This window comes from Meles meles, chromosome 5 (genome assembly GCF_922984935.1).
Source record: "Meles meles chromosome 5, mMelMel3.1 paternal haplotype, whole genome shotgun sequence".
Taxonomy (NCBI): Eukaryota; Metazoa; Chordata; class Mammalia; order Carnivora; family Mustelidae; genus Meles; species Meles meles.
This window is the reverse complement of record NC_060070.1, coordinates 132,285,669-132,305,870: the sequence shown is the minus strand read 5'-3', so window position 1 is coordinate 132,305,870 and position 20,202 is coordinate 132,285,669. Positions and strand designations below refer to the sequence as shown.

Sequence of the window (20,202 nt, the reverse complement as noted above, 5' to 3'; positions counted from 1 at the left end):
GGCCATCTGCACAATACAACACAGGAGAATAAAACCATATGAACAAATCAGCTCTTATTTTTAGAGTAAATATAATACTGGAACTGGAAGAGACTTTACAGATCAACAAAACCAACTCCAAATAAGAAAATGAAATCCAGAGAGGGAAAGAGCCACAGAAGCTAAGATCACTGAGCCAATTAGCCACCATGCTGGGATTAAAACACTCAGCTTACCGCTGATTTCAGGGACCTTTAAGTGGCTGCATCTCTCTTAGTTTATGTTTGAGAGATATCCACTGTTGATGAAATTAAACTTGATTTCCACTAATTGCACACAATAGGCTATATCATTTGTTTTTCTACTAGGATTTCTTCTATTTCTCTGACATTTTCTTAAGTGTCCTTGCACAAACCCAAATGACCCAGAACACCAAATTCCACCACTACTGCAATTGCTTACAAAAGCCAGGGCAAGTTGTTCCCAGATGAGAAAAGAATGAATGTGAGAAATTAATTCTAATCAGGCTCAAAACTAAAAGTGGATTGCAAAACCCAATTAAATTTAAAATTTAGAGAGTCAGAGGGGTTTTTCAAAATGCTCCAGATTTTTAAACACACATTTAAAAAGCAAATAAAAAAGCAAATGGTCAGAAGAATAATATATATCTACATGAAATCGTAAGTGGCCAAGTATACAGGGGCTTGGATGATAGCAGGATGGAGTTATTCAGGACTGCTCTGCAGGTGCTAAAGCAGTAGTTCTTCTACTCAGCCATTTAAAGATATCCACTGGGGGTTCCTTGATGGCTCAGTCAGTTAAGTGTCTGCCTTTACTTCAAGTCATGATCTCAGGGTTCTGTGATGGAGTCCCACGTCAGACTCTCTGCTCAGCAGGGAGTCTGCTTATCCCGCTCTCTCTCTCTCTCAAACAAAGAAAATCTTAAAAAAAAATAAAAAGTATCCACTGATCGTTGGTTTCATCTATAGAGCCTACCTTTCATAGTAATGCTAAATACCCACATGCCTCTGAGTTCCCGTGAAAGATAAAATGACCCGACAACAAATTTTGCTGCTGCTGCTGCTGCTTGCACTACCTACCAGTGGCTGTCAGTTCTGGATCATTCAGCATATTTACTGCCTTACTGCGTGCTTACCTTACTTACTCTGTGTCTCCACTGAATCCTCACAGTCCTTATTATTGTCCCATTTCTCAGATAAGAAATCTGAGACTTAGAGAAGTTAAGTCACTTCCCACTTACACAGTAAGTGGTGGAGTCTAAATTCAAACCAAAATCTGACTCACGGACCCATCTTCCAGTTTCTGTGGTAATTTCCATGACTGTGTCTACTGTCATTTCTTTGTCTTCCATGTACAAGAATCTACAGAGTCGGATGAATAGGGTTAGGAACTGAATATAAAATGTGAACAGATAGGAGCTGCCACAATTTCACGCACCAACACGGCTTTAGGCATCCTATATAAAACAGTGACGGTTTATTCTAATTAAATCATTATTAGTGTGTGAAGTCCCACAAATCTCTCAAAATATAATTAAGGTTTGCCTTTCAAATGCATGAATACGTGTAAGTGCATCCATGTGGACAGTTATTTTGGGAGTATTGCTTTGGAACCAAACGGAGGCGGCAGTGTTCTGCCTCATCGACAGGAAAGCAATGGGTGGCAGAGGCCACGTGCACTTCCAAAGACAGCATTGAGCGGAAGGAGGTGGACATTCCTGTGGCATCTGTTATGACACCCGAGCTTGATGCAGGTTACCTCAACCCTAAAGGGAAGAACAGAACCAGATGAAAAGAGTGGTGGAAAGGTGGAACTGAAGGGCTTCAGCGTTAACAAATAAAGGATCCGCACAGAGGTGAGAAAGAAGAAGAAATTGGGCTCAAATCCAAAAGTGGTTCAGAAAAACCCCTCCAGAAAGAAAAGACATAGACTTATGAATTGTTGTGCACGGTATAACACTCCAAGAGATGAAACGCATCGAAAATAATCCAAAAAATCCTTCATTCTAGGAGCCCCTGGGGTGGCCGGGGGCTCACAAAGGCAAGGTCCCTCAAAGGCATCTGACCAGGACATGTTAAGCATGTGGGTTGCACGAGAGCTGTGCTTTTTGGCTTCCTCTTAAAGCTGAAGTAATTTCACCTTTCCTGCCAAAGTGTCAAGCCAAGCCTGACCTCAGGGTCAAAGAAAAACTTAGGCTCATTCTCTGAATAATCCAAACAAGCTAAGAAAGTACTGGAACATGAAAATGCATTAGTAGCATCAAGGCAACACTGAGAAAAATATATCTGAAACAGAAACAATATGTTCGAGTTACAAAGCACTTCTGTATTGGAATATTAAAACAAGTATGATAAGGTCATTTGAGTAGCACTTGAAGTTTTGACCAGCGGGTACACTCATCAGCCACCAATTCAGCTCATTCTAGGCTCCTAAGTGCACCTTTGCCTGAGTCATAGAGAAGAAGTCTAAAGCCTTCAGGGACAGCATTCTTGCTCTGCATGAGAGCAAATGCAGGCCCAAGACACACATACAAGTAGTGAACATATAACCCAAAACTGTGTTAATGGAAAAGTATTGCCAAGTGACACAACCAGATAAAAGAGTTCCAGTAGAAAATCTGAGAACGAGAGAGAAACGAGGATATAGCTATGAATTCAGGCTATGCAAACCAGCATAAAGAGGAAGAGGAGGAAGTGAAAGGAGAAGGAGAAGGAAAAAGAGGAAAGAGGAGGCACAGCCAGAAGAGAAGGAAGAGGAGAGGAGGAGGAGCTTTCAGATCTCAATGAGAGCGTCCAAAGGACATTTCACTCTGCGGACTTGCTGTTTCAGAATGACATCATAAAATAGCTCTGCAAGTTGACATTTTTTAAACGGTTTCATTTAGCTGTATGACTCTACTGGAAAGGATCTGACTCAAAAGATAACCAGATTAATTAGAGGCGGGCAGGGGAGTAAAAAAATAATAGCCTTGGAGTAACAACTAAAGAGAATTCTTTGGCAGTTGGGGGGAGGGGATGGCAGTAAGAATGGGCGGGGAGGGGGGGTAGAGAAAGTGAAAACCCAAAGTTGCCCACGGAATATGAGATAGTAATTAAATAGCTCTGCATGACAAAGAGGATTTCTTTCTGATAGATTCTGAACTTTCCTGGAGCTGGGAAGAGGGTTCTAGAGAACTAAGGTGTACACCAAGGAATGGCTGAGAACACTACCTCTCCACTGACAACAGGAAAAGGGATCCGGAGAGGAAACAGGCTCATTCAGAAGTTTTCTGGAATGACTGCACTGCAGATTATATGATACAAATGCTCTCCTCCTTCTTACAAAATTATCAGCAAATTCCACACCTTTCATAATGACTTTGTTATGATGGGCCTCTTAACGGAACCAAGACAGCCTCCTAGTTCTGTGTTCTGCTGAGCAGGAGGTGAAAACAGAGAGCACATCAGTGAACACAGACGTAACGTTGACCAGAGACTTTTTTTATTCCAAATTGTGTAGTTTCAAAACTACAGCCCAGTATAAAATCAGTGCCATCTACAGGCAAAGAGGATAGGGAACTGTTACCACTGGCGATGGTACACAATCTCTTCAACAACAAGAAAAACCTCTCTTTGTTCTCCCTTATGAACCCATTTTCTTAAAGATTTTGGTCTAACAAGTTGTATTTACTTGATAATATTTTTAAAATTAGAGACACATAACTGATACCAGTTGATATTTATTTTCTTTGTAGACTTCTTCACCTCCTTAATTGATAAAGGATATAAATTAATTTTATATTTATTTTAATTGATAAAAGGAGATAAAAAGTAGAGTTTTGTTTTTGCTTTTTATTAGGGAGAAAGAGAGTAAGCATGGGGGAAAGGGAGAGGGAGTATAAGCACACTCTAGACTGAGGGCAGAGCCCCATGCAGGGCTTGATCTCATGACCCTGAAATCACGACCTGAGCCGAAACCAAGAGTCAGATGCTTAACTGACCGCACCACTCAGATGCCTTAGAAGTAGGGTTTAAGATAAGACAACCCCAAAAACACAATAGAGAGAACACTCAAACTGTCTGTTCATCTCAAGTTTCTGAATTATCAGTAGACAAGTATTCCTTCCCCTGCCAAAGATAATTGAAAAGGCCACAGCAAGAAGGCTTGGAAATAAATAAAAATGAATATAGGTAATAATATATAAAAATAGGGTCACTACTCGTGACAAATATACCATACTAATGTAAGATGTCAATAACAGAGGAAACTGGGTATGGGGCACACAGAACTCTGTATCGTGTCTGCAATTTTTCTATAAAACCTAGAAATATCCTAGGGCGCCTGGGTGGCTCAGTGGGTTAAGCCGCTGCCTTCGGCTCAGGGTCCTGGGATCGAGTCCCGCGTCAGGCTCTCTGCTCAGCAGGGAGCCTGCTTCCCTCTCTCTCTCTCTGCCTGCCTCTCTATCTACTTGTGATCTCTCTCTGTCAAATAAATAAATAAAATCTTCAAAAAAACAAAAAACAAAAAACAAAAAAACCTAGAAATATCCTAAAACAAAAAGCTTATTATAAAATTAAATACAGGGACCACAGACTCGACATCGGCATGCTAAAGTGAGACTAATGCCCAAACAACAATATTCCAAACTGTTGCTTTGAAAGAAGACAAGCTACCAGGTTACAGGATCTGTAACCAACTGAGGAGCAACAGGAAAGACTCCGTGTGACAGTGTAACCTCAGGAATTAACACCATCATCACAATGCCCTGAACACAGCGGGTGCTCGTACATGTCTCCTTAACTACCTGATGAATTTAGAACTGCCTCTATAGGCATGTGCTGAGTCAAGAACGGAACCTTGGAGAAAGTATTAGCTGTTCTCTCTGGTTAACTTCAGAAACTAATCAGGTATGTCACTCCTAGAAGGTGACTGTCTCACCTACACTACTTCTGCCGGGGGGCGGGGGGAATGACCTTTCCATCTTAACTGAAAAAGAGAAGTCATCAGAGAGGAAAGCCCTTCCATTCCCTCTTATAAATGCACTTTCCTTGCTGTCATCCCTCAGTCCTTCATGTCCACCTCAGTTTAAAAAGAGAGAGAGAGAGAGAGGAAGGAAGGAGAAGAGGAGAGGAGAGGAGAGGACAGAAGAGAAGAGGGAGGGGAGTGGGGGAGAGGGCAGTAGAGTGGACTGGAGTGTCTTCCTCTGTCAGGCTTCAGGCCTTGCAGTGATTTGAACATATCTTAGCCCAATCACTCTCTGCCTCTTCTAAGTTCTTACTTAGAAATCATCCCACATCTCTTCTTTCTTTATTCTCTTTTTTGGCTCTTTCTCCTCGGTACAGATACTCAACTCCCCCCTTTAAACAGTCCACAAAAGACACGAAACTCTCTCTCATCCGGTGTCATGCTACGACAAACCGCTCTCCTCTTCCCAAGTCAGCTGGGCACTCTTTCTTGGTCTTCTTCACGGCTTCCCTTTCCTACCTCTCCTAGCACTAAATATTAGTGTTCTACAAGCCTCATTTTCAGCTCTGTACGCTTCAGACTCTGCTTATGCTCCCCTAGATGACTGCAGCCAAACTCTTAGCAGCAACTACAGCCATAGATCATAAATCTCCACCTCCATCCAAGGCAACCATGCCAGGGCACAGACACATCCAAGCACCTGCCGACTGAACAATGCCATCTGCAAATCCTCCCCCCTAGACGTATTCCAAACTCAGCTAGCTCTCCTGACCCCAACCCCAAAACCTATTTCTCCTCCTTTCATCCCAAACTCTGGGAAAGGGACCAAGAAAGCAGATCAAATACTTTTACCTTTCCCTCACTTCCCCATATGCAGTCCCCAAATCCAGTAAATTCTACCTCCTTAACATCTTTCAAGTCCATTCGTTCTCATCTGTCATCCCTGTTGTTTCTTTGGCTTGGCCCACGGTGGTTTTCTCTCAGATGATTATAAATAATCTTCTAACTAGTCTTCTCATGTCCAATGCTACCTACACTGCTCCATTCCATGGGCTAACCTGCAGACTTATTTTTCTAAAATGCCAACCTGATTACATCACTCTCATGCTTAAAAGTTATTAAAGACTCCTTAGTACTTTTAAACTAAAGCTCAAATTCCAAAGTTACATAGAAGGCCCTCCAGGAAGCAGTTCATACCTCTCTCTAACTTTGCCTCTTATCACTTCCCCATGCTCCAGCCATCCCACAGTATGTGTTTCCTCGTGCCTTCAAAGATGCTACTACCACAACCTGGGACAGACTCCCCTTCTCTGCTAGGATAACTTCAAATTTCTCTCGAAGATTCTCTGGTAAGCTTCCTATTATTACCCCAGGGATAAACATTTCCTTCTGTGCCTTGGCCGTATCTCTTCCACTGTGCTAACTGTGTTGAGTTTCGAGTTTATTTATCTGTCTCCTTCACCAAACCATGGGCAAAAGGAACAGCACTTAGTCAGGACCTTAGTTTACAAACGATCCTGTTTCTGAGGTGGTTCCTAAGAACATATGGCATCCAAACACAAAGGCATTCCATATCCAACTGAGCTCAATGAAAACCTGTCACAAAGCAGATCGCCTCTGAGCCCGAGGGACTAGCCAGTCACCTGGAGAGTGACAGATAAAGCCTGTAATTCTGATGAATACAGGCTTATATATTTGGCAGGCCCACTGCTCATTAATTCTTGGTTCACAGGCAGGGAAATAAGTAAGAATCGCTTCTAAAAGAAGCACGTTCGCATATTTTACCATAGGAACTCCCAAGCTCTCATTCCCCCTGAATGCAGCAAGCAAATTCAATTACGTTATTCAAATCCAACTAAAGCATTTCAGCAAATATTAAGTATTCAAATCACTTTGGAGGAAGGATTGGGATGTCTTAGTGCGATGAACAGACAGACATATTAAAGGGATAGCAGACTCATCTAAGTGGATTTCAGCAGCTAATTTCCACAGTTTTTAATTTCTTTAAACAACGGGGGCCTAAGTGAAATCTTCCACTGCTCATCATTTGGGAAGACTTGGGTTTGAAACGGTCCAGTTAAATACAACTCTGTCCTGGGGTCTCTGTAGGAAGTCCACTCCTGTGTTAGCTAATTGATACTGAAGCAGTTTTGTCATTCCCTAGACTTTCTGTAATGCACCACAAGCCAATTAATCAAGTTACAGGGATTAGCACAGGGGAGGGAATGGGCATTAAAGCTCTGCACTGCAAAAGCAGACCTTATTTTCTCTCCCTACTGCTTATGTCCTTTCCTCTCCTTGCTATGGAACTTTGTGCCAGTGGAGTAATGGGAAGAGATTTGAAACAGTCAGTGCTCTGTGGTGAAAGATGCTACAAAAATACACTGGTAGTTGAAAAGCAACCTCTGCCAGCCAATTGAACAAAATACTGGCTGTCAAGGGGGTTCTACAAAACGAGAAGCTCCAGTTTCAAATGCTTTCCCAGGGAATCTCCCCACACTAGACCTTCGTTTGTAGACTCAAACAGGTCCCCACTGAACAACACAATCGTTCCAAATCTCCCCTATCTGAAGTCTCCATGAGAGAAAACTCGAGTTCAAGGCATCACAGACGCTATTCACTTCCTTGCTTAATGACAGACGCATGTTCTCAGGAAGCCAGGGTCAGGAAATCCCCAAAACAGCAAGGAGGAGCCCACATGACTCCGCACAGCTGTTTTCCGCGCATGCGCAGACCCGGTGCTCTGCAGCAATGTCCGTGGATCATTGGTGCCTCCTATCCCCGTCAGCCCCCACGTCCCGCTCCCCAGAGACACTGCCAAAGGCTCCTGGCTATTGCGGAAATCTGGTCAGCTTTTTCGCCTGCCTGTATTAACTCTAGCATATCGTGACAAGTCTATTTTTCAGCACTTTTCTTCTCTGAGGGGGTTCTCCTAGGGGTACCAGTGGGAAAAGGAAGTAGATTAATATTCTGCCAAGCTCTAGCCTATAGAGAGAAAACATCAGAAACTTCAATCCATCAAAGCAAGGAAATTACGTGAAGCTGTACACAAACTACATAAGAGATTAAATGTTTGGACGCGTGGAGGCAAAAAGCAACAATGGCAACTACAAAAAACTGTCTGCCCTGGCAACAGCTGGTTCTCGTGACAACCCCCATGTAAAGGAGAAGAAAACATCATCCATTCTGCTGTCACCTTGAACGTGGTGATCTCTCGTCCTCCTCTTCCTAGGTCATAATGACAGATAAAAAAGAGAGAAAGGGGTTCCATTTCCTTTTTCAGGTGGCTCAACAGCTCCTTCATGAAATATAACAGGACCACAGCCCCATCTAAATTCTATCACTTACTGTAAAGGAAGATGACAGGAGACATATTACTAATCAGTCAACAGAAAAGATAGTGGCTTTAAGAGAGAGAGAGAAGAAAAGAAAAGTAAGAGTAAAAATAGATCAGATCTAAAAAGCAGGACCCAAGAGGTACCTGATTCATGTTGACCTACAGCTGGATCTACACTCAACCAACACAAAAAGGCAGATATCTACTTTTATGATAATGTAAGGGGATGAGTGGGTGGTGACCATTTGCCAGGCACGTCTCACTTGTCAGAAATCATGCTAAGTTCTTTAACGCCAACTCAGGAATTGTAGCTGTGTTAGTTAAAGAAGCTGAGATTCGAAGTGGTTAAGTCACTTATCGAAGGTCACCAGACAGTAGGTTGCAGAGCATGGATTTGACTCCCCTCACACCAGCTCAAAAGCAGATGATACTTCCAGAAAAACATGCACTGCTACCAAAAATATTTGCCATCTATGAGGGCAAGACCCACAGATGAGCTCCAACGACCCAAAAGTTCAAGTCATCTATTCAATCCATAAGGGTGAAAAATGCAAAATTTCATACTTTCACACTTTTATCTAGAAATAAAGGTTATTTACTAGTAACTGACTAAGTTGTTTACTAGGAGTTACTAAAATGTGGCATCCACAGAACAAAATTAGGGACTGAGGAGAACTGACTAGGGACTTTGAGCATGCCACTACAAACCCTGGCTGCCCAAGAAGAGTGTGATGGTTAATTTTATGTGTCCACTTGACTGGGTCACAGAGTGCCCACATATTTGGTTGACCATGATTTCCGGATATGTCTACGAGAGTGTTTATAGAGGAGATTAACATCAGAATCTGTAGGCTGAGTAAAGCAGATTGCACTCTCTAATGTGACTGGGATCATCCAATCTGTTGAAGGCCAGAATAAATAAAAGGCTGAGTTACAATTAATTTTTTCCCTGAGGCAGAATGACAGCCTTCTCCTGTCTTTTGGACTTGTGAATTTGAACTGGAACTTATACCACTGGCTTTCCTGCTTCTCATGCCTTTGGACTCAGACTGGAACTCTCACTGGCTCTCTGTGGTCTGACTTCTCAGCCTCCATAATCACATAAGCCACTTCCTCGCAATAAATCACTTTATATAAAACACACACACACACACACACACCCCCTAGTGTTCTGTTTCCAAATAGTACTAACATAAAAAGACAACGCCAAAAAGGTCTTATAGCCCTGGAATACATCTGAAAAGTCAAAATCTCCACAATTCACTGAGGAGACCATTAGTTAATCTATAGTGATATCCTACGTAGGCTGTAGATTTCAAACACTGGTAGAGCTTTTGAACAATGAATCACTGTTTGTCCTATCACTACGGATATATTTATTGTGGATTAGTTGACTAATGCTATAATATATATTGATGCATGATGGAATCAAAATCTAACAGCTAGGTTTTAAAATTATATTTGATACCTTGGTTCAAATAAGAATCATTTATACCACTATTCCCAAGGCAGACAGATACATATTCTACATGGTCCCATCATCAAATTCCCTAAGAAATGACACGTCATTGCTATCCCAAGTTTTTGCACAGAAAAAGGTAACAGAGTTGGGGCAACTGAACTGAGGGTCCTTCCCCTTTCTAAGAGTCCATCTTCTCAAAATATTAGAAACATCACCTGGATGATAAGGTGACCCCAAATCCCTTTGAAATGGCCCCTCGCTCATAATTCTTACAGTGAGTAAATTATTCTTTTCATTTGTGTAATGTAAACCCTTCTCTATTTTGATGTAAGCCTAGGTCATTAACCTTAAATGATACATACAATGATTATTCAAACCCCAACACATACCAGGCCTCCAAGAGTCACCTTTTACTGGATGTGTGCTAAGATCTGCTCCCCACAAGACCCATGCCTCCCCATGGCTAAGTAACCCTAACTTCTGCTACCGTTCAGGTAATCCACCATCATACATAATCCCAGCCTGGATCCCAATGTGATCCAAGAGAGGTATTATAAGAAACGGAAGTGGGAATAGAGAAATACTAAGGGAATAAGGAACAATAGTTCTTCCAGTTTACTACACACATAGGCTGAGAACTACCGACATGGAGAATGAACTATATCCTTGACAGTGACTTCTAACCCAAGAGCATATCCTACCCCTAAACTACATACAAAATCCTCTGTGTGTGTGTGTGTGTGTGTGTGTGCGTGCACGCACGTGCATGTGTGGTATCCAAATCTCTCAGCAGATCCCCAAATGGTAAAAGAAAAAGGCTAGAAATCATTGCAAAGATGAAATGCTATCAATCATATATACCACATTATAGAAAGTCTCCATATAGGTGAAAAACAGCATTTTTCTTAAAATGATGTATTTAGTTTAAGAGAACTCTGTTTTATCTTTCAAATTCATTCATATTAACTAGTTTACAATTTCAGAGACCTATCACAGTATGAGTCTGAGGATGACATTGGAGGACTTGAGGACAAAGCTTCAGAAAGAAGACACTTAAAGTGACAAACAGCAGGAGCAGCTTCTTTTCCATCTAAGAGACTTCGGTATCTAAACTGACAGTTCAAGGGGCACCTGGGTGGCTCAGTGGGTTAAGCCTCTGCTTTCAGCTCAGGTCATGATCTCAGGGTCCTGGGATCAAGCCCCGCATCGTGTTCTCTTCTCAGTGGGGAGTCTGCTTTTCCCTCTCTCTCTGTCTGCCTCTCTGTCTACTTGTGATCTCTTTCTCTCTGTCAAATAAATAAATAAATCTTTAAAAAAAAAAAAAGAAAAAAAGACTTAAACTGACAGTTCAAGAAGATGTGTGTATCAGGGGTTACTAGCAGATTCTGAGGATGGCCGGTACAGAAAACTCCCTTCCATTCCATTCCCAAGTAATGGGAAGGTACGTACCAAGTTAAAAATGTGAAATTACACCACCCCTTCCATAGAAAGTAGGTTTCCATAGCATGCACCACACAAAGAAATGCAGTCCCCAGCAAGGTGTGAAGTCTACTGTGAAAGAGCATAATATCACTGTGGAAATATTTTTGCTACTTTCACATATCACTTCAGCTAGTAGAAAAAAAATACTGCTACTGTAATTATGTGGATTCAGTAAAACCTAATGAGGCCCTCTTCGCCTCCAACAGCAAATGCAGAATGTAAATGATAATGACTTTCCTGAGATCTTCAAGGAATGAGCTATGGAGGATATTCATCTGGTTTTCTCCAGACCCTATAATGGTTCGAACTTTTACCTTTCAGAATATCCTCTGTCCTTTACGCATCCGTGTACTAAGAACAAGTAGACAGCTTGTCCATGACCTAAAATATATTCAGAAATTTTAAATGAGAATCAAGGACAAAAGTCTGCGCCTCCTTCAAAGTAACTTTCCCTATCAACCTAACTATTGGGTGAATAACTAACTCCCCCAAAGACTTCTAGATATTCGGGAAAAGGAGCAAGCTGGCTGTGCTCGTTATCAATGCATTGCCCCTCAGCCACAAATCAATCCTCCATTGACTGCTCTGTGAAAACTGAGCTGGGCCCTCCCAATATTTTTCCTTTGCTGGCAGCACAACAGTAAGCTCTGTCAGTACAGGTCCCTGTAAAGACACATTACAAAGGGATTCCTGCTGGATCCCAGGTGTCCTGCAGGGTAAGCAGCAGCACTCATCTCCCCAGGAGCTCCCACGGTGGACAGCTGCCTCCTCCAAGAACCTTCCCAGGCAACCTTATGCAGAGTGCTCCCTACAAGACACCACCCCTCAAAACAGCTCTCCCTGGCCCCTCAGAAAGCAGATTTCCAGCAAATTCCAGAATGTGGATACCCAGCAATTTCACCAGCATGAAACCACTACCACCTCTGTGCCATTCAGGGAGCCACAGTGGGGGTGGCGGCATAGGGCTCTTCTTTAGGGGTTCAGTGTCAATCCTAGGGGTAGCAGCTTTCACTTATCTGTGAACAGAACAGAGTTCTCCTTACTTCTTACTAGCCAATCCCTCACTGCCTCAATATCCTATGTTATAGCTAATAATTCTTTATGTTGAGTTTCCCTGGTGCATTACTATGTGGTTTCTGTCCTGCAACCAGCCTGGAATGATATGCCTGCTCCTCTGGAAGACTCTAGAAAATGCCCAGTCAGGAAAGGTGACAGGTGAACTGCCATGCCCTTAACTACATTAGTTGCCATCCTTTGCAGAGTGGAGGCTGGCAGACCAGAAGGTGGGAGACATCCAAGCACCACATTTACCAACTTGTACTCTGTGCAGGATCCTGGGCTGGACAGGAGACACCCTTAAGAAAGTAACCAACCCGCTGGAGAAACCAGACATGCACAAGGTAAAAGTTCAAGGCAAGATGTACCAGAAGCCCAGTGCTATAGGTAAGTGACATGGTCTCAGGCTAAAAAGCTATGGAGTTTCTATTCTGTCATAGCAAGAACAAATTATCTGCAAAAGCCTTGTGCCACAGAAAACAGATTGGTCTCTCTTTAAATGGCTCTCCAAACCCCCTTTGCCCTCCAATAAAGGGGTATTACTCAAATCCAATATACTGTGGACCCCTGGCTGTGACCAGTTGCCTTTTTGCTTCCCTGTCAAGAGATACACCTAAGTAAACACTTGGGTGGAAAAAAAGAATATTAAAAAAGAGAAGCCATTTTAATTTAAGTGTGTTTTTGACAGAAGGAGTCCTTCCTAAAAGAGTTTAAAGAGGAGATTAAGGAAACATGGTGACTATAATCTATCAAGGCCAAATAAAAGTGCCTTCAATAAAGCCCCTCCACATGAGGCTATTAAGGAAACCCAGTAACCGCATGGTGGAGAATAAAACCTTGTCATTCACTGAATGATAGAAAAGTGATTTCAGGATAGAAAGCAGGAATAAAGAGACTACCTTTGGCTCACCACAAGAGTAACAGTGGGGAAACTCAGGAAAAGAAGCCCAAGAACAGGAGGGTTCTAATGAACCATCTGGAAGGTGGGAGAGAGTATTAAAGGGAGCAAAAATGAAATTTCCTGATGATAAATGAGAGTAGTTTTCTAACAAGGATGAACCACAAAGGATGCCAAAGGGGTTGTGTGAAATGAAGGATATCCACTCCACTTAGATTGAATAATTACAGGCAAGGAGCACAACCCGTGGAGGGAACCCTCAACCACATTCCTACGGGAAGAAATGGGGAATACCAGTGATTATTTTTAAAAAGGAGGCAGGTGAGATGGGATGGGACATGAATTGGACCTCTGAATGAAGTAGTGTTTCAATAATGTGTTGTTGTCCAAATTATATCAAAGCTTACTTCTCTGTATATCTTTATTCATCTCTTCTGTAGAAATATTCCCTTTTGTTTCTGTGAATATGCATGAATCACTATTAATTATAGAATAGTTACAACTTCTCAATAACACAACTATGTCTTCATTTATCAAGACATACGTATATTCACTTAGAAATATGAGACTTTACTTCGTATTTCATAGGTTAGTGGAAATTCCAAAAAAATCTAGGAACTAAGATAAAGCTGGCAATGCTTTATTTTGGAAATATAGGCACATTTTTAAAATACCATTACCATCAGTTCATAAAAGAATATTTAAGAAAGTAGCAAAGAAATCATCTCAGGATAAGGAAAAGTCCTTTAAAGCAAACAAATATGCATTTATAAAACTTGCTACATTCCTCTTGTATCAGTAATTTTCCTGTAAGATCCACAAAAACTTAGTCATGGACCAGGACTTGTTAATATACTCAAATTTGAGAACTACCAGCCAAGAAGACAAAGACAAGGTAGATATCTGGATTCTTAAAATTAAAAAAAGGAAAAAGCAGCAATTAGAATTTTTTTAATCATAATACTGAAGACAGAAATAGGAAGAAAGGAAGGCTCATCGTGAATAATCTTAAATTCAGGAGGAAGTACCGCTTGCATATGTGTGTACGTAAGAGGAAGACTCTGGATAAAACTGACCCGGAGGAAGTCGTCGAAGAGGAATGGAGACAATGAAGACACACTGAGGAAACAAAGAGTCTGCAGTCCAGCATAAAGACTAAATTGCAGGGCATCCTACCTCCTCCACAGCCCCTCCGTGTGCTCACAGCACACAGAGTACATTCCCAGGAATCACACACAGGGCACAGCTGGTGAAACAGGACAAGGCATCTCCAGGGACAAAATGAAAATACAGCTTCTCTGAACACGGCCCAGGTATGTACTTATTAATATTTTTTAAATCATATTAAATAGATACAGTATTTGTATGGGCTCCCTCTGGTGGGTCTGCCAAACACATGAGATTTGCTATTCTTTGCAAAATAAATGCCTTGCATGTTCAGTAAAAATTTACTTTTGAAGCGATTGAGCAGTGGTGCTCAAACTTTTTAGTCTCAAAATCCTTCTAGCCTCCAAAGAAACTCATAAGATTTGGCATTATTTGCAAACAACGATGACGCCTGCTATCACTCACCTTCCCTTCACCTGCAAGGTAATCAGTGTCTTGATTTTGGTGTTTATCATTCCCATGTATTTTTCTCATACCCACCAACATATCTATCTAACAAAGAAACCTGAAAAACTAAACAAAACCACCAAAAAACACGGTATGTGCAATGGGGGGGAATGGGTGTGGAGAGGCAGAAGGAAAGAAAGCTAGAACAAGTGAGAGAGGCAAAGCATGAGCCAAGCACACAATGAGAACGCTTGTTATTTGGGCATATTCTAAAACATCTATAAAAGGGCACCTGGGGTGCTCACTTCAGCAGAACACGTACTAAAACCGAAACAATACCCTTGCCCCTGTGCAAGGATGACACGCAAATTCGTGAAGCGTTCTATACTTTTTTGAAGAAGGATAGAATATTAAAGTGCTTTCTAGATCTCAAAAATTAATTAATTAACGAAAAATAAAAATAAAGGGACCTGGGTGGCTGAGTCAGTTGAGTGTCTGCCTTCGGCTCGGGTCACGGTCCAGGGGTCCCTCGATCAAGTCCCTCCTTGGGTTCCCTGCTCAGCAGGGAGTTTGCTTCTCCCGCTCCCACTACCCCCAGCTCCTGTGTGCTCACTCGCTCGCTCTCTCAAAAATAAGTAAATAAAATCTTAAAAAAAAAAAAAAGATATTATGGGCACCTGGGTGGCTCATTAGTTAAACATTTGCGTTCCACTCAGATCATGATCCCCGGGTCCTGGGATCAAGTCCCGTGTTAGGCTCCCTGCTCATCAGGGAGTCTGCTTCTCCTTCTACTCCACACCCTGCCTGTGATCTTTCTCTCTCACATTCTTTCTCTCTCAATTAATTAATTAATTAAAAAGATAATAGTTTAGGGGTGCCTGGGTAGCTCAGTTGGTTAAGTGTCAGACTCTCGATTTCAGCTCAGGTCACAGTCTCAGGATAGTAAGCTTGATTCCTGAGTCAGGGTCTGCAGGAGCGGGGAGCCTGCTCAAGATTCTCTCTCTCTCCTCTCCCTCTGCCCCACCAAGATCATGGACGCATGATCTCTCTCTCCCTCTTAAAAAAAAAAAAAAAGTATATCACAGTTTGGTATCACTCATAACATGTTTCCCTCAACATTGTATTAAAACCTCATCCACGTTGACATAGATGATCTATGTTAGCTGCAATAAAGTATTCAATGTACAAACAGAGCCAACTGTCCTTTATTCTTTACACTTAAAGAAAAAAACACCAGATTACAGAGTATACAATTAATAAAAAATAAACTACCAAATGACTCTACAAAATGGTGGCAACTATATACATTCTCAGTAAAAGGGTGTAAGATTTGTGGCTCCTCTAGATTCTTGCTATTGTCAGGGTTATTAATTTTTACTAATCTAATGGGTTTGGAACAATATCTGGTTCCTTTACATTTTAACTTTGCATTTTATTTGCTGATAAGATCAGTCATTGCTTATTGGCCAATCACATCTATTGATAGTCTGTTAATGCTAATGATGGGTTATTATTTTTTAATTCCACAATAAATCATTCATATAAAGAGTGTATAGTATATTGTGTTTAAAGAATAATAGAAGCACATACATGTGTGCTCACGACCCATATCCATTTTCAGAAAATAAAACAGTACCAAAAATTTTGCAGCCCCCTTCATGCCCTTACCTGATCACAATCCCCTTGTGGCTCCTAACAGGTAACAACTAATTTTTTTCATTATTCCTTTGTGTCCCTTAATTTTTCCACACATGCATGAACCCCTAAGTAACACACTGATTAATTTTGCTCATTTTTAAAGCCACATAAATGCAATCATACATAAGCTTCTATAGCTTTCTTTGCCTAATATTACTTTGCATATTCATTCATGTCAATGCATATAGTTGTGATTTACTCATTTTCACAGATAGTACTCACATACCCTCAGAAACATTACCACATTCTACCTTTCTACTCTTGGTAGAATATGGGTTGTTCCAGGTTTGGGCTAATACTAAGAGTGCTATGAACATTCTCGTCTATCTGCTAATACGAGAACTCAAGAACATATCTAAATATATCTGTGGGAGTGAAATTTCAGGCGTGTGTTTTCCTCCCCCAGAGCACGTATTGGCCAACATTTGGTATTGTCAGACTTTACCTACTGGATTCCTTTTTCCAAACTAAAAACTTTTAATTTGATCAACACTAATCTTTTAGCTGTATACACACAAATATTCCCACCCTGCCTGCTGCTTGTCTTTTAACTTCATTTATGAAAGACTTTTTGTTAGGCAGAAATTTTATTTTAATAGTCACTCTTCTACAATTTTTTTCACTCGGAATTTTTCTTTTTAGGGAGTCTGAATTTAAGATATTATAGTCTACTCCCATGGTGATAATGATAACTTCTCATATTTTCTTCTTAAAATTTTGAAGACCTCTTCACAAATGGATTGTGAATCCATCCAGAATTGAATTTTGCATCCAGATAGGAAAAGTTTCTTTTTTCCTATACACATAGTTGTTTCAGAGCAAATTCATGTAGAATCCATCATCTCCCCATTTATGTAACACATTTCCACTTTATAATAAGATCATACACTTACAAATATGAGGAGAGCTATTTCCAAGTTCTTCATTTAACTAACTTTATGCCAGTAAAAAGCCATCTTAATAACAGAGCGTTTAATTCTTGATGTCTGGTAAGGCATGCCCCTGATACTGGTGCTTGTAAAAATTTGATCTGGCTACTCACAAAGTTGTTCTTCCTATGAATTTGAAAATTAGTCCTTCAACTTCTCGAAAATACCCAGTGGATATTTTGGTTAGATTTACACTGAATTTATACACTGAGTGGGGAACTGGCATCTTCATGATATTTTTTTCCTAGCTATGAATCTATGATTATGGTATATCCTTTTTCTCTTCTTCTTTTATGTCTTTTAATAATATCTGATAATTTTATCCATAAACATCTTCAGCATCTTCAGCAACAACTATACCTGGGCACTTCAAAGTTTTAGTTGATTCTATGAATGAAATCTTTACTTCATTATATTTTCTAATTGGTTATTACTTGTGGATTAGAAACATATTTTTTCTATATTGTACCCATCAACTTTATTCAACTAATAATTGACCTGAATATTCAATTCAATTTTCTAGATAAACAATCATGTCATCTAAAAATAAGCAACTTTGGGTGCCTGGGTGGCTCAGTTGGTTAAGCAACTGCTTTTGCCTGAGGTCATGATCCTGGAGTCGTAGGGCGCCCTGCTCAGCGGGGAGTCTGCTTCTCCCTCTGACCCTCCTCCCCCCCCATGCTCTCTCTCTCTCTTCTCTCTCTCAAACAAGTAAAATCTTAAAAATAAATAAATAATAAAATTTATTTTAATAATTTAATATTTATTAATTCATTTATTTTTAATAAAATTAAATTAAGCAACTTTAATCTCATGTTTTCCAATGCTTATACCTTCCACTTCTCTTTCTGGCTTACTACATAAAGTAGAACTTCCCACACAATGATGAATAGAAGCAGTGATGGCAAGTGATCCTGAATTGTTGCTTATTTTGATAGAAATGTTTATAATGACTCACCAGTTATGATCTTTGCTGTGACTGCTTGACAAATATTATTTAAGAAAGTTCCCTTCTAGGGGTGCCAGTGTGGCTCAGTCAGGTAAGCATCTGCCTTCTGCTCAGGTTACCATCCCAGGGTCCTGGGATCAAATCTCACGATTCAATGGAGTCTACTTCTCCCTCTCCCTTTGTCTCTCCCCCTGGCTTGTGCTCTCTCTTTCACATAGATAAAATCTTTTAAAAAAGAAAAAAGAAAAAGAAAAGAAAAAGAAAGTTCCCTTCTATTCCTAGTCTGCTAAAAGTTTTTATCGAGTCACTAATGTCATCAAATGCTTTTTTTATGTCATAAAACATTAAATGCTGTCAAATTATTTTTCTACATCTACTGAGGTGATCACACGCTTCTTCTCCTTACATCAGTTAAATATAATATAATGGAATAAATGTATAATAATAATGTGGTAGGACACAATACACCAGTGAATTAAATTTGCGAATATTTCATGTAATAATTCTATATCTGTTCATTAAAATACAGAATCATCTATGTTCATAAAAATGAAACTTCTAAAATTTTCTTTTTCATCTAGTTTGTATATTAACATGTCTAACCTCATAAAATGAGCTTGATAGGTCTCTCTATTCTCTGAAACAGACCATACAAGTCTTTCAGACTTGGTACAAACATGTAAAATCACCTCAGAATGATAGAAGCGAGGCTATTAATCCCAGGTTTAATTGATTTCAGTCTTCTATTGTATGCAATGTAATCTTTTTTTTCCATATTTTTCAATCTAATTTTATTTTTTTCCGTGTTCCAAAATTCATTGTTTATTCACTGTAATCTTGTCTGATTAATATCTTCTGCCTCCTGTTTGTTTTTTAATCTTAACAGCTGTCTTCCACATGAAACCACGGAGCATCTCATGATTGTCTAATACCATCTTACAGACCTGAGCCCCAGTTTGTGTTCAACAAATGTTTTTCTGATTGACTGACTAACCCCAGTATTCTTCGTTCAGTCTTTTTCCTTAATCTTTTATCAGAAAAATTTCAAACACACATGAAAGTAGAAAGGATAAAGATCCCTCATGTATCCAGCACAGCTTCAATAATTAACAATTCATGACCAATCCTCTTCCATTCATCCCCACATGCCTAGCCCCATATTATTCTGAATTAAACCAGATATCTGATCATTTCACTCACTGGTATTCCAATATGTAAATGTAAAGAAAAATGACTTTCTAAAAATATAATGCCACAAGCATACCTTAAAAATAAATAAATAAAAATAAAGAACTCCTTGAATTCAGATATTCAGTGAGCATTCAAATTCCAATGGCCTCAAATGATTTTTTCCTTAAAGATGGTTTCTCTTGATAGGATCTAAGCATTGTGATTGCTTGATCCTTCTTTTACTCTACAGGTATATTTCCCTTTTATTTTTCTTGCAGTTCATTTGACGAAACTGAATCATCTGTCCTGTTCTTCTCAACAGTGCTTCTCAAGCTGTCTATGCTGAAGGGACAGTTGAAGATTTCCAGTCAGTCTCAGACTGAGACAGGGCCCTTGTGTGCATGACTACCACACAGACCGAGCACATGCAACTTGCCAGGAGCGGGGAAGAACACTGGGACCAGATTACATGCTACTCCATGAAGGAAGTCCACTGATGGCATGCTTGAACATGATGGCTTGAACATTTCTAAACACTGCTCCTTAAACATTTCTATGGTCTTATTTTTGATTTTTCTGCTTATTTCATTATGCACATCACATCTTGAGAAGCAATGCTGTCGCATTTCCCACAGGTTGGATTTTGCTTATTAATTCTCCATGGCGTAGTTTAACATGTTTCTCTGTCCTCTGTACTTCCTATAAATTTGGAGCTGGATCTAG

General features: G+C 40.3%; 1 protein-coding gene and 1 pseudogene across 7 annotated transcripts in view; one reads left to right on the top strand and one right to left on the bottom strand.

The window, feature by feature from the left end:
* FARS2 (phenylalanyl-tRNA synthetase 2, mitochondrial) overlaps positions 1 to 20,202 on the bottom strand; it is a 546,789-nt gene that overhangs the window by 374,233 nt on the left and 152,354 nt on the right. The gene's annotated exons all lie outside the window — the stretch shown is intronic.
* On the top strand, positions 15,031 to 15,125 carry LOC123942914 (annotated as a pseudogene).